The sequence below is a fragment of the Leopardus geoffroyi genome, chromosome B4 (genome assembly GCF_018350155.1).
Source record: "Leopardus geoffroyi isolate Oge1 chromosome B4, O.geoffroyi_Oge1_pat1.0, whole genome shotgun sequence".
In the NCBI taxonomy this organism is placed as follows: domain Eukaryota; kingdom Metazoa; phylum Chordata; class Mammalia; order Carnivora; family Felidae; genus Leopardus; species Leopardus geoffroyi.
In genome coordinates this window covers 96,255,554-96,274,189 of record NC_059341.1, presented here as the reverse complement: position 1 = coordinate 96,274,189, position 18,636 = coordinate 96,255,554, and the positions used below count along the sequence as shown (strand labels likewise).

Here is an 18,636-nt window from a genome sequence, read left to right as displayed (position 1 = left end):
TTTTCTCCTATTTATTGGGACGGGGTGGGGAAGGTGAGGCAAGAAGCTCGAGTGCTGCCTTTTGGTCTTTGAATCTCTGGTGCCTCTTTGGACCTTCCTCTGGGACGTAGATATAACTGCTTTCGTCTTTCTAGTTCTCAGACATTTTTACATTTTACTTTTTATTATTGGGGTATAATATACATATAATAAAGAACAACTCTTAAGACTCTACCTGTGTAAACACTATCCAGACCAAGATACAGAACATTTTCAGCACACCAGATTGTCCCTTCATGCACCCCCCAGTGGTGTGCTAGGCTGGCTCACACCAGCTTGCCAGGCAGACTGTAGACGTAATCTGTGCTCAGTGATATCACACTGGTAACTTGAAATCCACCATGGTGGGAGTATTTATACCATGGGACCTGGCAAATGCTGTAAAATCAGGCTTTTCTTTCTAGAGCTGGCTGCTAAACATTTATCAGTATACCAGTGCTCTCAGCAAGTACTTCCCCAAAGGTAACCACTCTTCCGATTTCTATGACTATAGCTTCATTTTGCCCATTCTTGAACTTTCTATAAATGTAACAGTAAAGTGTGTACTCTGGCTTCTTTTGCTCAACATTTTGTTTGTGAGATTCCTAATTGCTGCACGCAACTCTAGTTCACACTCATTGCTATGTAATATTCCATCGTATATGAATATATCACAATGTATTTACCCATCCTCCTGCTGATGGGCATTGGGTTTGCTTCCCGTATGGTGCTAGTATAAATAAAGCTGCTATAAACATTCTTTTAGATCTTTTGGCACTTACAAGTACCGATTTCTGGATAGATACGCGGCAGTGGAATTGCTTTGTATTCATATATTTAGATTTAAAGGATTCTGCCCAAGAAATTATCTTTTTAATTTTTTAAGTTTATTTATTTATTTTTGAGAGAGATAGAGATAGTGAGTTGGGGAGGGGCAGAGAGAGAGGGAGAGAGAAAATCCCAAGCAGGCTCCACACTTTCAACATAGAGCCCGACGCGGGACTCAAACTCACAAACCATGAGATCATGGCCTGAGCCAAAACCAAGAGTCGGACGCTCAACTGGCTGAGCCACCCAGGTGCCCCTATCCAAGAAATTTTCTAAAGTGGTTCTGCTAATCTATCCTCATACTAGAAAAGTAGGGGAGACTTAATCTCTTCTGAGGAGGAGGAAGGGAAAGAAAGTCAGTAGTTATCAAATAGATCAGAGTGGGGAAGGAGTGGGAAACTTGGTGGAGCGGGGGTTAGGCAGCCTGTTTCTGTGCTCCCCTATTACTGATAAAGATAATTAACAATCCTTTTCTGCTCACTTATCATCTGGGAACTATACCAGAGAAACTGTATTTTTTATTATCTTGTTTCTTCTCATCACACCTTTATGAGCTAGATCCTATTATCCTCATTTTTGAAAGTGGGAAAATAGAGGCTTATTGAACTTAGGTAACTTGTCTAGAGTAAAAGCATTAGTAATTGACAGAACTGGGGTCCAAACCTTGACAATCGTCTTCCAAACTTTCCAAACAGTTGCCTCCCAAATGGATCATGCTGCATTTGGCTTTCCCATATATCTTTTAATATACTTGCCACATTTTATTTTAATCATTGTTCATATATTTGTCTCTGTTGGTATAGTGCAACTTTTTGAGGGCATTCGTTGTTTTTATTTGTCTTTATGTCTCCTGTACATATCACAATGCTTGGCACATAATAGGTGCTCAATAAATTGTAGCTAAAAAATAATATTTAGATTATTCAAAGCATATATATATATACACCTAAAAATAATCTAAGCACTTTGCACAGAGTAGCTCATTTAATCGAGAACAACCTTCTTCCGTTAGTACTATTAGGTCCATTTTACAGATAAGAAAATGAGATGAATGAGATGAACTTTTCTTAGGTCATGCAGCCAGCAAAGGGTGGAGTTGTAATTCCATCTCTGTGTCTCAAAACCTGTGCTCCTTATGTCATGTCATTTTGCTCTACGTTACAGTATGGTTGGGAGACTAGATAAGGAAATGAATATGGAAGTGCATTTTATGTAGTGTCAGGCACATACTAGGATATTTTATGGTATCAATGATATAAAGAACCGTGTCAGTCACAGTAAACAGGAAAGCAAACATTCTCTTAGTTATTTCAAACAGTGGAAATACAATGCAGAGAATCGCTGTATTAGCTAGGGCTGATAGAACAAAATACAACAGACTCAGTGGCTTAAACAACAAACATTAATTTTCTCACGGTTCTGGAGGCTGGAAGTCCAAGATCAGAGTGCCAGTAAGATGAAGTTTTTGGTGAGAACTCTCTTCCTAGGTTGCAGACAGCCTTCTTCTTGCTGTGTCCTCAAGAGCTGGGGAGAGAGGGAGAGAGAGGGAGAGAGACAGATACAGAGAAAAGGAGCAAGAGAGCACTAGCTCTCTGTTGTCTTCTCTTACAAGGACACTAATGCTATCAAATCAGACCTCCACCCTTATGACTTAATTTGATCTTAATTACTTCTTTACTCCAAATATAACCACACCGAGGGTTAGAGCCCAAACATATGAATTTGAGGGTCCATACCTACTGTTTACACAAGCGAAGGAAGAAATGGGATGGCAAGATAAACCAGAGATTAGCAACAGTGGGAAGTTATACCACCCTTAGAACCGGAGGGACAGAGATGGTGTCCCCAGGATCCAGGGTCACCAGGTGGAAAATGGAACCGTGGCAGGGGCCACAGGGGAAGGACTGGCTAGCAGGAGTAGGAGCTATGGAGGTGACTCAAAAACTGTTGTCACAACAGAGAAAGTGAGAAGGGGCCGGCCTTCTTCCCTCTGGCCCACTCCAACCTTTTGCCAGTACCTCCCATTGGCTGAACTCATCTAGAAGCCTGAGAACAAGGGAGCCTGGGAAATGTAGTTTCGTCTCATACAAAGCAAAGCTGAGAATGGCGAGGACTGGACTGAGCAGACCGAGAAGACTGTTGTTTTAGCAACTGGACATTCAGCGAGCAAGCACAAGGGCCTGAAGTTTATGGTTAAAGGTAGTATGAAATTTTAGAATCAGCTTGCCAACTTACGCACGCGCGCGCGTACACACACACGAGTCCTACTAGAATTTTTATTGATTGTGAAAAGTACAATTGACATTTAAAATTTTCATGAGAAATTATACAGTTTCCTGGATTCTTTCTGTTTTGGTCAAAATTTAAGGATTTTAAGGATAGAGAGGACTTCAGAATAGCTGCTCTTAACTGGGGGCCATTTGTCCTTCGAGGACTAATTGGCAACGTCTAGAGACGGTTTGTGTTGTCACAACTGGGGTAGAAGGAGAATGTTACTGGCACCTAGTGGGCAGAGGCCAAGGAGGCTGCTAAATATCCTATCATGCACAGGAATGTGCCCCTACAACTAAGAATTATCAGGACAAACTGCCCATATCAGTCACTGTTGTAATTGATTGAGAAACTCTGTTTTAGAGAGTTGCATCTGAATAAAATAGCCTCTCTCCAGGGGACAGTAAGGTATGTTACCATGGAAAGTGAAATGGACTGGGTCAGGAGTCATCCTAGACCAGGCTCTGATAGGCTGCTGGCTTTATGATTTTTGCAAATCACTTAACTTGAAGTTTCTTCAATTACAATTAAGAAATTTTACCTACAAGAAGGTAGTTATCTGCTTGTGATAGCTCATCAAGATATTAATTTTGGCCTTTGGTACTGAAGGTGATTATGAGGAAAGCTTTCATTCTCTTCAAGTATATTAAGATTCATTTTAAGAATTAGTCATACTTGGGGCACCTGGGTGGCTCAGTTGGTTAAGCATCCAACTTTGGCTCAGGTCATGATCTTGTGGTTTGTGAGTTTGAGCCCCGTGTCGGGCTCTGTGCTGACAGCTCAGAGCCTGGAGCCTGCTTCAGATTCTGTGTCTCCCTCTCCCTCTGCCCTCCCCCCTCCTCTCTTTTTCAAAAATAAATAAACATTACAAAAAACTAAAAAACAATTTTTAAAAAACAGAATAAGCTCATACTTTACCTTCATGGCTCCCAGAACTAACCACAATATTCAAAGACATATTAAATTACTTAACAGCTATAAAATAATAAAAGGTAAATGTCATCAAATTGATCATTGATAATGTAGACAGAAATGCTTCTTCCAATTAAGAGAAATGTAGGAATTATATTCATTATGCTTAAGACTGTACTGTTGCACTAATTTAGATATACACAATTATATAAGATTTTGACAAATGCTTCTCAAATCCGTCCATTTCTCTGCTTCCCTGTTTCTACAATCCTGTGTGATCTTTTTCAATCCTTCTGGATATAGACACAAGTAATAGTCTACTCAACATCCTTTGTTTCTTTGTCTACCTTACTGGTATATCCTGATCTTGTTGGAGTACAATGAACCCAACTAAAATATTTTGTTTCCCATCACCTACTGTAGTGAAACTCCTTTTTTAAAGTGTTTATTTATTTTTGAGAGAGAGAGAGAGAGAGATCGAGAAAGAGAGAGAGAGAGAGAGAATGCACAAATGGGTAAGGGGCAGAGACAGGGGACAGAGGATCCAAAGCAGGCTCTGCACTGACAGCAGAAAGACCAATGTGAGGCTCAAACTCACAAACCATGAGACCATGACCTAAGCTGAAGTTGACGCTTAACCAACTGAGCCACCCAGGTTGCCCCAAAACTCCTCTTGAACATACTTAACAAACACACAAGCAAAGAACACACATAATTAGTGAGTGTTTCTCATTTTCCACAGTAGTAGGCTGATCCAATTTTTAATTAATCTAACAATATTGTAAGGACATCTTTTAAACGACTGGATTTACTGGATCCAACTTAGAGCATTAGAGTTTTATCATATCGATATAATAGACACTGTCTGATGTTCGTAATCTAAACTGAGCAAGAGTCACATAATTTGAACTGTGCACAGTTGAAAAGTGCAACTTCTTCCGTACCCCAGGAAGAATGGCTGTCTTGGGTGATAATGAAAGCCTTTTTCAAACACTTTCCCCTTAGAGCTACCTCAGTACTAGACAAACACAGTTAGCTGGCAAAGTAGGATATTGTTCCAAATCATCTCAGAGTCTGTTTCTGGACTCTTCATTTTGTTCTGTCCTTAGATTGATACCATACTGTTGAATGTTATAAGACTTGATATAAAATAGAATAAGCTCTCTCACTTTGTTGTTCTTCATAAGTTTTGTGGTTATTCTTTGCCCTTGCTTTTCTGTAGAAATTTAAAAATCAGCTTGCCAGTTTACACACACACACACACACACACACACGTACACAGAGTCCTACTAGAATTTTTATTGAAATTGTTTTGAATTTATAGCTTAGAATGGGGAAAATTGACAGCTTTACAATATTAAACCTTTCATCCTTGGTATAGCTATCCATTTATTTAGATTCCCCTTAATTTCTCCTAATAATGTTTTAGAATTTCTCTTGAAATCATATGTAAGTTTAGCAAAGTTGTTGGATTTAAGGTCAACACACATGAAATTGTATTTCTACATACCAATGACAAAAATTACATATTACAAAAATTTTTTAAAAGGTATCATTTATGAAAGAGTCATGAAATGTCAAATACTAGGAATGAATCTAATAATTGCAAGACTTTTAACAGAAAATTTATAAAACATTATTCAAATAAATTATATAGAAATACAATTTTTGTGTGTTGATCTTGAATCCAGTAACCATGCTAAACTTACTAATTAATTTTAATAATTTACCCATAGCTTATTTTATTTAAGGATTTTCAATATATATCACTGTGTCATTGGCTCATCACACAGCTTTACTTCTTCCAATACTTACACATTTTTATTCTTTTTTTTTTCCACTCTATCTCATTGACTAAAACTTCCAGTGGAATGTTAAACAGAAGTCGTATCTTCCATGGGCATGCAATGTAGATACACAGGCTTTTTTTTTACACATTCTGAAATTAGGGTTTACTTCTGCTAGCTTTGTAAGTAACCAAAACTATGCTAAAATTCAGCATAGCCCTGGGGACTTATGTAAAGAAAAAACATTTTAAGTGACATTCTCGATTAGATGGTTCGTTAGTCTGAAAGAACAAAGAGATTTGGAGGAAGAACTTGGACCCAGGAAAATAGTAACTAACGGCATTGGAGTGGTGACAGGGGCCAGCTCCCCAGACATATATCTTTCCCCAAGGAAGATGGTAACGGGCATTGGACTACAGAGAAACGGTTCTAAACACATTTATTTTTATATTAGCAACATCCACATTTGTCATTAGTGAGCATTCAGCCACGTGGAAAACAGTTTGAGTAGGAAAATGAACTGTGCATATATTGCAAAAAAATACAAAAATCTGGATTTAAATCCCAGCTCCATCACTGTAGAACCACAGGCAAACCATCCCTTTAAAGCTCAGTTTCTCACCTGTAGATTGGGGAAAATGGTTCATACTTATTAGGACCATTATGAAAATGAAATGAGATAATATATGTATGCTATTGGTTATATCAAAAACATACAGTAAATGTTAGTTTTCTGCCCCTTGTTGGCTAGAATTCTTCTTTGTCCGTAGTGTTGTATATTATTTTCTACATATTAGACTATATTCTTTTATCTCTGTCTTTCTCTCTTCCCTGCCTCACCACCACCCCTAAATGCCCACACTGTTCAGGCACATAAGACCCTCAGGGAGGAAGTGAAAAAATGGAAAGCAGACATAGTCTGCTGTGCTTCTAGCTTTTGCATTCAAAAGCTTAAAATTTGAAGGCAGATGTCTTAAATTCATGAGTTCTGGGCCTATTTGCCTTCAGATGTGTTTTGTATTGCTTCACAGTGTTTAAAATATTTTTAATAGCCCCTAGCAGTTAATAATTGGGACACGTAACATAAAAGTCTGGAAGATCTGACACAGCTGGATCTGCAATTTCACAAGGAGGAATTAGCCAGAACACTACAATGCCTGCTCCTTGAGATGGGCTGCTTGAGCTCCAGTCTGGCATCGCCACCGTGCGCCTGTTTCATTCAAGTAACCTGTCAGTTGTTGTAAGCAGTCCCCACCTGGGGACATTTTATGTATTTGGAGTGTAGACAAATATTTGGGAGAAGCAAGTGGGTGAGATTGTGGCGTTGTTGACCCCTCACCATCTTAGAACAGATATCTCCTAGATCCAAACTGTGGGCAAGAGAGAATGAGAGGAGAAATGTGTGAGTGTGACCGTGTCTGTGTGTGACTCTGTGTGTATATGTGTTTGTGTATGTGTGAACCCAAGTAAGACTTGGCTAAGCACCTGGGGAGGCAGCAAGCCCTCACAGAAGGAAGGACATCACAGCATATATAGAGTAGGCATGTAAATGTTCCAGTCTCCTGCCCAATTTTGGTACCAAACTAATGGAATAAAGTCTTGTCCTCTACTTCAAGTATGGATTTGTCCCTGAAGTGTTCATGAGAACTGAAATGAGGTCTTTTTAATGGGGCTCTGTGTGCAATTCTGGGGTCTGGTGAGCGATAATCAATCTGGCTCCTCCAACACCCCCATAATATCTTGGCATTGAAACTTCCAGAAATGTGCTTAGATCGAGTTTCTACCTCTATACACTACATGTCCTTCTCCACTCCTCCCCACAGTGGACACTAACATAAGTTTGGTTACATTTCTTTATATTCATTTCAACGAATTGAGAGTATGGACTTCTATTCTTCTTGACCTCTTTGCCTCCAGGTCACCACAACTTTCTTGAAATCTTGTCTTGTAGCTTCCATAGTCCTACTGCCTGTTTATTCTTCTGCTTCCAACACTGTCATCATCCCTCCAACCCACAGTCAGATACTCGGTGCATTGGCTGCTCTTTCTGTATCTGTTCTATATTCTATTACTTATTGTCTTTCTCCTGGCACCCCTTTCACTTAGGAGTTTCTCAGGCTTCTAGTCTTAGTCTTCTTGTCCTTCCCCTTTCTCTTCCTTGCTGATCGTAACTATTTCCAAATTTCCAGCAGACTCTCAGGACTTCTAGATCCATAGCCCTTATGAGGACTGCTCTCCTGAGCCCTGAGTTGAATTTTTTAGCTGCCAAATACAGATGGTTTAGACAAATCTGCTTCTCCTTCTGCCTTTCTGATTTTGGCTATCAGCATTAACCAATGCTTGGTCATCCAAGCCAGATGTCTCAGAGTCATCTTCAACACCTCCTGTTTGTTATATCTAATTGGTCACTCCATCTTGACACCTCTACTGTATCTTCTGTCTTCCTCATCCCTAGTCCCAGCCCAGGCATGAGACATCTGCATTTCTCTTCAGTATCATTGTAATAATCTTTTGATGTCTTTTTCTACCTTTGTTTTCTCTTCAAACCTATTCCCCATGGTGCCACAAGAATGATATTTCTAAAATGCAGATGTTACCATGTTACATTACTCTCTCCCAGGTTTAGAATTGACTACAAAACTTTTTTTAAGAACTAATTCCACTTTTCCCTGCTCATCTCCACACACTCTTCCATAAGCACCTCACAAACCTTCAACTTTCTGTTTTTCTGTTATCCCTTTATATCTTTGCCATGCTGCTCCTTATGTCCGGAATGGCCTTGTTACTTATGTAGTTGGATTCCTTCAAAGTCTGGCTCAAATGTGACCTCCTGAATAAAGTTTTTATGAGTCCATGGGGACCTAATGAATTTTTCCATTCATATGCAGTTTTCCATAGCACATTATATTTAAATATCACTTATTCTGATGTATTATGGCTAGTTTTCTGTTGTCTCCATTTTATTACATGCTTCTGGAGTATTCCTGAGCTCTCTTTTTTTTAATTAAAAGAAGTTTTGGTTTTTTTTTTTAATTTAGAGAGAGAGAAAGAGAGAGAGAGCATGAGCAGGGGAGAGGGGCAGAGGGACAGAGAGGTCTTATGCAGGCTCCATGCTCAGTGCAGTTCCTGACACGGGGCTTGATCCTACAACCCTGAGATCGTGACCTGAGCCAAAATCAAGTGTCAGATGCTCAACCAACTGAGCCACCCAGGAACCCCATTCCTGAGATCTTGAATTGAATTTGTTCCCCAGACCCTAGTATGGTACCTAGAATATATTAGAGGCTCATAAGTATACATTGTCATTAGTACCACCTGGTCCATTTGAAGAAAGCTATCCATCCTCATTTTATACAGCTCTTCCATTGAATATCAATATTTTTATTAAAAATATAATAGCAATAGCTACTATATATAGTACTATTATATATCAGGTGTTGCTCTAAGGAATTTATATATGTTAACTCATTCAATTCTCAAAATGATTCTATTATTAGAATTATTATCTTTATGTAACAAATAAGGAAACTGAGGCACAGAGACATTAGGTAAGTTGCCAAAAATTAATAGAGCCAGGCTTCAAACCCAGCCACCCTGGCTCCACAGCTTCCATTCTTGAACCACAACACTATAGTGTTTCTCTTGGAGAAAAAGCCTATTTGTTTAAGAAACAGAGTTTTAGGTTTTTTTTCCAGAGTAGCTAAATAACTGAGGGTAATAATTGAATATCAGAGTATATTGACATATTGCCGTAAATCCAAATGGATCGGTCTCACCCTTCTATTTTGTGCACACCTCCATCACAACCTTTACTACACTATATTTCAAGGCTTTGTTTCCATGTCTGCCTCTTTAATCTGATTACGGACAATTTCAGGCAAAAAAGTGTGCCTTTTTAACTTTACGTCCTCACCACACATAGCGTAGTATCTCACAGGTACTTGTTCAACCAATGTTTATTGAACGAAAGAATAAGGAGTGCTTGCATTTTTAAAGACATTAAAATTGCCATACCATAAATGAAAGTTGACAAGTCCTATGACTTACAACCAATTTACTTGACTGCAGAAATATCTGCAGATTAGAATATCCTGTCCTTTTTAATGAGAGGGGTTTGTTGATTTTCTCCATCTATGAGTGGTGATTAAGAGCTATAGAATCTGTAATCAGATTTGTCTGGGTTTCTTTACAGGGCTGCTGTGAAATTAAATGGGACAATACATGCAAAATATTTTGGACATATGGTACAGTTAGGACTCAGTAGGTGTTAGCAGCTATAATATCATCATTATTATCAGAATAAATATACAGCGTTGGCATTTAAAAATTTACTTATCAAGTTTTGATTTTGATTATGAAGCTTGTTCGCACTTCAAAGAAAGTTTAAAACCATCAGAGACTTCATCTTCAAAGATTTGAATTTTTAAAATGGATTTTGACACCAGCTATATTCCACAGAATAATAAATCTTCTCAGAATCTCCTTCCAAGACTGCTATCCAGCAATCATGTTGAGCAGTGAAACCAAAAAGACAGGGAAGGGCTCATGGGCCAGGAACTGAGCTGCATGGAATGACAGACAGCAAATGAAAAGGGATGTAATCCGGGAATCACCTTGATGTTCAACAGCATGCATCAAGCCGAGTGACGAGATAGCTCTTTTGGCATTGCTGGCAAGGTGAGACCCAAATAAGTCATGTCTATTTAATACAATCTGAGCATCAACTGTGGCAAAGCCAAGAGCAATAACTAACCAAGGCGAACACGACATTGCACCTGGATTGTTCTACCTCCAAAAGTAATTTGTGACACTATTTCAAGTGATTCCAATAGAACATGTTGTTCTCTGCAGAAATTATGATTTGGGAAAACAGGTTAGGGTTCATGGCAAATTTTGAGATGGAAATAGGAATGTCATAAACAAGCAAGAAATCATTAATACGTTCATAACTGGAAGCCATAATAAGTGGCAATTGGACTTCTTTTTTTTTTAATAACCCCAAAAATGCTTAATATAGAAACAGGCAAGTCAAGAAAACTAAGCCCAATAAGTACTCAGAAACAAAATGAGAATCAAATGTGTATAATGAGCACTAGGATGTGGTGAGTATGTGTTGACTTGGGAAAAGCAGTCTCATGGGTCTGAAAGTCGGAGCCATGGGTTGTAAGTCAGGCTGTGGGCCTGGCTCTGTGTGATGCTGGCTAAACTCCCAATACCTTTTTTATCCTCATTAATTACCCCTCAGTGGTTTAAAATGCTGGACTTTGGAAAGCACTTTCCAAAGATCTAAAGGTCTAAAAATCCTTAGATAGAAAGAGCAAGTTTCTGATGGAAGAACCAACTTTCTTTCCTGGGAAGCATCCAGCCATAAAAAGCCTAAAAATATCTTGGACAGCATATATTTGAGCAGAAATTCTATTTTCCCTACTACTCAGATTATTCTCATATGTAGTTATCCTATATCTTTACGGTTAAATGGTAGTAATGTGTGTCTGGTGAAAGAACTGAGAAATTTCAATTATTCACTTCAGGGGAGCAGGAAAAAAAGGAATGGTATTGGGATTGTGAGGCCTTTAAGCCTCCAAAGAAAAATGGCTATTCATATAAGATTTTCTGAGATTGCTGGATTAAATTACAACGTTGGACTATCTGTTGTGAAACAAAATGTTGATAACATAATTAAAATTCTTTAAGTAACAGGGTGCCTGGGTGGCTCAGTTGGTTAAGCATCCAACTCTTGATTTTGGCTCAGGTCATGATCCAATAGTTCATGAGATCGAGCCCTGTGTTGGGCTCTGCACTGACACAGCCAATTCTGCTTGAGATTCTCTCTCTCTCCCTCTCTCTCTCTGCTCCTACCCCATTCATGGCTGTCTCCTTATCTCTTAAAATTAAAAAAATAAACATTTAAAAAATAATTAAGGAAATAAAATTCCTTACGTAACTTATCCTAGGAAAATGAAAGGCCATACCATGTACATGAAGAAATTGGCCATATCATGTACAAGATTTACTCAGTAGATCCCAACTATTTGTCAGCCTTAAGATTAGACACCCCAATTCAGAATCTCAATACCAATGCCTGGGTCCCATTTACAGAGAATTTTATTTATTTATTTATTTATTTATTTATTTATTTATTTATTTTAAAGATCTTTGAATTAATTGGTTATTATAATGTGCAGCTGCAGCTGAGAACCACACCCTTAGAGGAGTCCAGCGAGAATTGGTTCTTGCTCCCCAGTGGCTTTTTCTCTTGTGCTATTGAATTCCACAAATTCTCTCAGGCATGTTCCCTCAGAGTACCTGCACACCACCTACAACAGGATCACCTTGTTGTAATTAAATATTTTTATCAAGTAATTAAATATTTTCCACTCTTGACCCTGTGTACCAACCTTATAAATTCAACATTGGGCATTCCATGGGTTCCATCTTGGCCCTAACTTCAGAGTGGAATTTGAGGCAGTTGATCCGTGCTGCCTTTCTAGAGACTGGCTCTAACAATATATAGCCATTATCTCCCCAGGGTTCTGAAGCATATATTAAACTCAGCAGTCTTGTGTTGAAAGCAGCCAACATTGTTCCTTTTTCCATTGTCTAGCGTGGAATGGTTGTCTTTTCTTTAGACTTGAACCTTTGCTTCAGGTGTGCCTGTGGAGTAAGATGCGGTGACCTGCATTCTAAAGCTTCCACCATCTGGTTTAGGATGGTCTAAAGGCACAAACATACCTTTCCTGAAATTCGAACTGGATCTCTGCACCCCATCCCAGGTCTTACCACCCTGATGCCTCTGCTGAGGACTGTGTGGTCCAAAGATTTGTGTGAAGCTGCCCATGTGTACAATCCTGGTCTACAAAACAGCTAATTGCCTGTGGACACAATGGCCAGAAGCAGCAATCACCTGCCAAGGTCAGGCTGAAGCAGTTACACAGTAAAAACCCTCTTGGCATACCAGACTCTATATGAGACTTTATGGAACCACCAAGGGGACATCCCTCCCCACACATTCAAGTCCATGGCCCACGAATCTAAGCCCTGTGAGAATCCTCTTGACGTGTTATTTTGGTCTACTGTTCTATTCCTAATTTTATTTTTTAGTGTTCAAAGCACATACACCAACAGTTGGATTTGAGGTAATACTCCCCAAATTATAAAATCCTGCCATAGAGTGAGCTACCCAAGAGATATACCAGTTTCCAAAGGGGAAAAAGGAGGAATTAAGCCAAGCAGGCCCAGGTTATAGCAGGCCCTAATCTACCATTACATGAATCATTCTACCTTTCCCGGGGAAGAGAAGCCTGTGGGATAGCGAAATCTGGGGAAGATATTTTTTAAAAGTATAATTATACTAGCTTATAAACTGATAGAAAGTTGAATGCGATATGGTTATAAATGAGATATTTATTGGATAGCAGATTTTCTGCTTCAAATCACACCTAAGTAAGATTCTTCTTTGAGACTTATTTTTAAAGAATTATTTGACATTAATTATAGACTCTGAGTAAAATTGAGCAAGGTAACTAATTATGGATATCTTTTATCAACATGGGTTTCGCTTTGATTTTCTATCTTTTTTGTTTTGTTTCAAATTATAAAATTTGAAACATTTAAAACATACAGACAAAAAAAGAACAAAACAGCTTCCCATGACTAAAATGCATTATTTGATACAGGTCTGTCTCATACAAAAAAGATGTAAATCTTCTGGACACAGCTTAAGTCTTATTTTCCTCTGCCTCGTAGAAAGTTTCTCTTCCTTCCTCCCCACAAAGAAAATGTTCTTCCAGAGGTTAATGTTTAAAATTCTCATGTATTTTTTTTTATGCTTTAAATAACCTTGTGATTTGAGTTTTAAAATATTAGATGAATGGTCTCCTGCCCACATCTTTTGGCAATTGACTTAAAAAAAAATTGAACATTGTGATACTGAGAGTTGTTCAAAGGGAGTGAATTCATTCTAGAAGATGTAGCATTCCGTGACCCCAGTTTATTCACATACCGAGAAACAGCTCATTCATTTCTGCTGCTTTTGAATTACCAGTGGGCTGTAGTCAGCGTCCATGAGCATATTCATTTCTCCTTGCACATCTATACTACAGTTACTCTAGGGACCATGCCCACTGTGGGGGACACACGGGGACACACATCTCCAAACCAACAAACTGCTTTCCCAGATAATCGTCTCATTACTTGTCACACCAACCAACACTGATTGTGTGTTTTGACTGTTGGATGACTATTTCCCTTGGAATTTTATTATTTCATTTGTTTGAGTTTTTTGAGGCCTCAAATGCAGTTGAATCTCTCCAAGATGGTTTGTGTTTGCTTGTACTAGTTGTCTGGGGATACGACCAATCTGAGTGAACTGACGTTTTTCAGACCATCTTGGTTCTGAAATTCGGACCATACACGACTGTGAGTGATGACTTTGTTACAAATCCTCAGGGGAGATTTTTGGTTTGTACTTTCACTCAATGGAAAGCTTCCCGTAAGTGTAAACTTACTGTATAGTAGGTTTATTTCCTCTTCATTTTGACACAGGATAAAAAGGTTTTTGGGTAACCAGTTTTAGGCTGTGTTAGGTATTCCTTTTAGCTAAACCCAAGGCTTATCCTCCGTCCTTGCCCCATGCAGCCATCAAAATAAAAGCTCACAGTCTTTAGGACTTGGGGCCAGATACCCTAGAATGGAAACCTGCTTTGGTACACATTGCATCACAGAATTCTAGCATTCCACCAGTTTTGACCTCTGTGTGCTTGCTTTTTGTTTTGTTTTGTTTTGTTTGTTGCCGGCTTAGCAAAGCCTTCAAAAAGATTTTTAATATTTACATATTTGCTTAGAAGTTTAACAATTTAATTCAAAATATCTACTCTGTAATGTGCCAGAAACAGAAATCACAGTTAGGTCTTTAATCTACCTGTAATTTATTTTTTGTGTGTAGAAAGTAGAGATAACACATTTTTTTTAACCTCCCAAATGAATAGCCAGTTATACCAGCACTATTCAATAATTAAAGTGTTCTTTCTCCACTGATTTGTAATGTACCTCTATCACACGCCAAGCTCTTATGTAGACATAGATATAGATATATAGATATAGATATAGATATAGATATAGATATAGATATAGACATAGATACAGACATAGATATAGATATGTTCCTAAGTATTCTTTTCCATTCACTTAATTTTCTTATGTAACTTGGTAGAATCTCATTCTGATTTAATTTCTGTATGTTTGTAATTGAAAGATTAGTAAAATGTGAATCCTTCCCTTTAAAATTCTTTCATTAAAATTGTTTTGTCTGATTTTAGGTTTTAATTCTTCTGTGTGATTTACAGAATGAACTTGACAACTACAACAAGAGAAAATTGTTAAGCTATTGATTGGTCTTGCAGTTAGCTTATAGACTATTTAATATCTTTACAATATTAAATCTTCCCATTTCTCTCTCTCTCTCTCATCTGTTTTATATCTTTCAATAAAATTCACCAACAAGGCATAATGATTCAAAATGTGTTTGCACATAGATAACAGTGAAAAATTCATCAAGACTTTGAAAAGAAATAGACAAACCCACATTCAGAATTGTATACTTTTAGCAAATATTTTCAGTATTTAACAGAAGAAACTATAAAAAAGTTTATAGAAAACTCAAATTATGTTATTACCTATCTTGCCTTAATTGATACTTCTAGAACATTTCATCTAACAACTACAGGATACACATTCTTTTCCAGCACACATGGGACATTTGCCAAAATAGGCCATATGATACATAGTAAATATTAATAAATTGTACAGGGCTGAAATCAGACTGTAAGTTCTCTGACCACAGTGAAATTCAACTAGGAGTCAGTAACAGCAGCAGAGGTCCTAGAAAAATTCCCAAATGTTTGGAAATTAAGCCACATACTCATATTTTGAGCAGCATGACCCATATTTTGTTTTAAAAAGAAAGATATAATTGGAAAGTGTTTTGAATTAAATGAAAATAAAAATATGACATATCAAAATTGCAGGGGTGCAGCTGAAGCAATGCTTTGAGGGACCTTGCATTTTCAAGAAGCTATAAAAAGAGAGCAAATTAAATTCAAAATGCAGAAATCAAAAAAAGAAAAAAGAAAAAAACAGAAAAACACTAAAGATGAAAGAAAAAAGCAATGCAATAAAAACCAAATGTTTAATAAATAAAATCAGCAAAGGGAGCAGTTGGTTCTTTGAAAAGATTAATAAATCGATAAAATCAATCGACCCCTAGTAGTATTGACCAAGATAAAATAGAGGCAAAAAATGTCAATATGAAGAATGAAAAAGAAGATACTATTATTGATCCTTCAGATATTAAAAGGATAATAAGAGATGCTGTGGACAAGTTCATGCTGATAAACTTCACAGCTCAGCTTAAAAGGAAAAATTCCTTGGGAATCACAACTAATCAAAACTACACAAAAAGAAACACAGCTTATGAATTATTAGAGCTAATAAGTAAGTTTAGCAAGGTTGATGGATACTGAAAAATTGTTTTTCTATATACTAACAACAAGCAAGTGGAAATTGAAATGAAAAATTATGCCTTTTACAATAGTATCAAAACCCATTAAGTACATAGGTTTGAACCTAATGAAAAACATGTAAAAACACTATGGTGAAAGTTACAAAACAGTTTTGTGAGGAATTAAGCAAGTCTTAAATACAAAGTAGGAGTTGTCATGTTCATGAATATATCCCTTTGGTTACCATGAAAAAAATCGACATTGTAAAATGTCCACTCTTTCCAAGTCGGTCTATAGACACAAAGCAATCTCAATAATAATCTGAGCATTTTTAAGTGGAAATTGATGGGTTGATTCTAAATTCTCGTGGAAATGTAGCGTCTAGAAGAGCCAAGACGACACTTGTAGAAAAACAAAAGCGCATGACTATTAGATATTAAGACTTACTACAATAATACAGTAATTAATACAGTGTGGTACTGGCACAAGGACACACAAATAAACTCATGACACAGAATAGAAGCCAAGAGCACACCCATTTTATATGAAGTCACCTGATTTGCGGTGACATTCCCCCGCAATTCAGTGAGTGAACAGATGGTGCATCAGTCGAGGTTCTGAAAGGAGATAGAAACCACACTAGTAGTTTGAACAAAGAGAAGATCATATGAAGCATTGCTCACAGAGTACGATGTTATTAACTACTAAAAGGGCAAACAGAGAATCCAAGCGTAACAACTGCAGAAAGCAAACTACAGCCACCATCCCTGTAGTTGAGGGATCAAAGGGAAAAGCTTGAGAAGTTAGGGAAAGGGCTTGCAGGGCAGTTTCTCAGCTCTGAGGAGGGCTGGCCTCAGCTGGTACATCCTCAGCTGGAGGATGAACCTGTGTGATGGGTCCCAGGCCCCTGAAAAGGGAGTGTTGTTGCTGCACAAGGGCAAAACATTCTTTTGCCACCATAAGGATGAAGTGTTGATGGGCTGCCACACAAAGAGACCACCAGCCCCAGAAACCCTCGGGAAAGAAACAACAAACTAACAAACAGGAACAGTAGGTTTTCCTTCTCTTCCAGCTTTGACACCTCTTTCTAGCAAGTTCTATTGGTACAGCTTAACAGCAAGCCAGCTGGCAAAGCAGAAACATGCTTTGCAAAGTCTCAGCCCCAGCATCACAAAACAGCATACAGCTAGGTGGGTTTGGAGTTGGAAGACAGTAACTAGTAAAAAATTGGCACATGCAATGTTTGGAATAAATGTTATTGGAACAGCTATATTTCCATGTGATAAAAAATTAACTTTAACCACTATTTCAAGCCATATATAAAATTAATTCGAGATGGACCATAGACCTAAATGAAAGAAAGCAAACTTTTAGAAGACAACAGACTAGTCTGACAGCCTTGAGATGGGCAAAGATTTCTTAAACAGCCACAAGAGCCATCAACCTTAAAAAATTCATAAAATATACTTAAATAAAGTATAAACTTCTGTTTATAAAAAACATCAATAAAAGGGTGAAAAGGTAAATCAGAGACTGGGCAAAAATATTCAAAATACACATAAATGATGGAACAAAAACAATCTAATTATAAAAAGGACAGAATGAGAGATGGCTTATAAAAATCCAGAAATTTCACCAGCCAATTATTGTCAAGTCCTCCAGTTCTGGGAATGGGGAGAGTCTTTGATCAGACTCCAATTCAAAGGACTTATAGATATATAGGATGACCCTCAAATTATTACAAAGATAGATAATTTAAAAATAACAAAGACTTGAAGAGGCAATCCACAAGAAAGACCATCAAAATGTCCTATAAATATATGCATCATTAATTATCAAAGAAATTCAAGTGAAAATTATGGTAAGATACCACAATTTACCCACTAGCATTGCGAAAATTAAAGACTGGCGTTAATAAGCATTCCTGAGGATGTGAACCTCTCTTACATTGATGGGGGGTAAAAATTGGAATAATCGTTTCAAAAAACTGACAGTTCTGAGAAAAGCTAAACATAAGAATTCTCTATTACACAAATATTTCACTTGGGAGCATATACCTAACAAATAAAAATGTTTATGTGCACCAAAAGTCATACGCAAGAATGCTCACAGAAACCTTATTTATAATAGTAAAAAAACTGAAAAGAGGTCAGGAATTGTATCTTATTTGTCTCAGGATTTAAAACATCTTGCATAGTATGTAACAAATCATTGGTATTCAGTAAATTCAATAAGTATTTTGGAATATGAGAATGAAGGGAGACATTAGGAAGACCATATTATTGGGAAACAAAGAAAAATAAAGCCTCTGTCACTGGAGC

The 18,636-nt window shown here is 37.6% G+C and overlaps 1 long non-coding RNA gene across 1 annotated transcript; it reads left to right on the top strand.

Annotated features, from left to right (window-relative positions):
* Window positions 1–1,041: 1,041 nt before the first annotated feature.
* LOC123590877 lies at window positions 1,042–11,515 on the top strand. The gene is made up of 2 exons (XR_006709012.1): window positions 1,042–3,045; window positions 10,009–11,515. It is a non-coding gene; the product is annotated as an uncharacterized LOC123590877 (long non-coding RNA).
* Window positions 11,516–18,636: the final 7,121 nt, after the last annotated feature.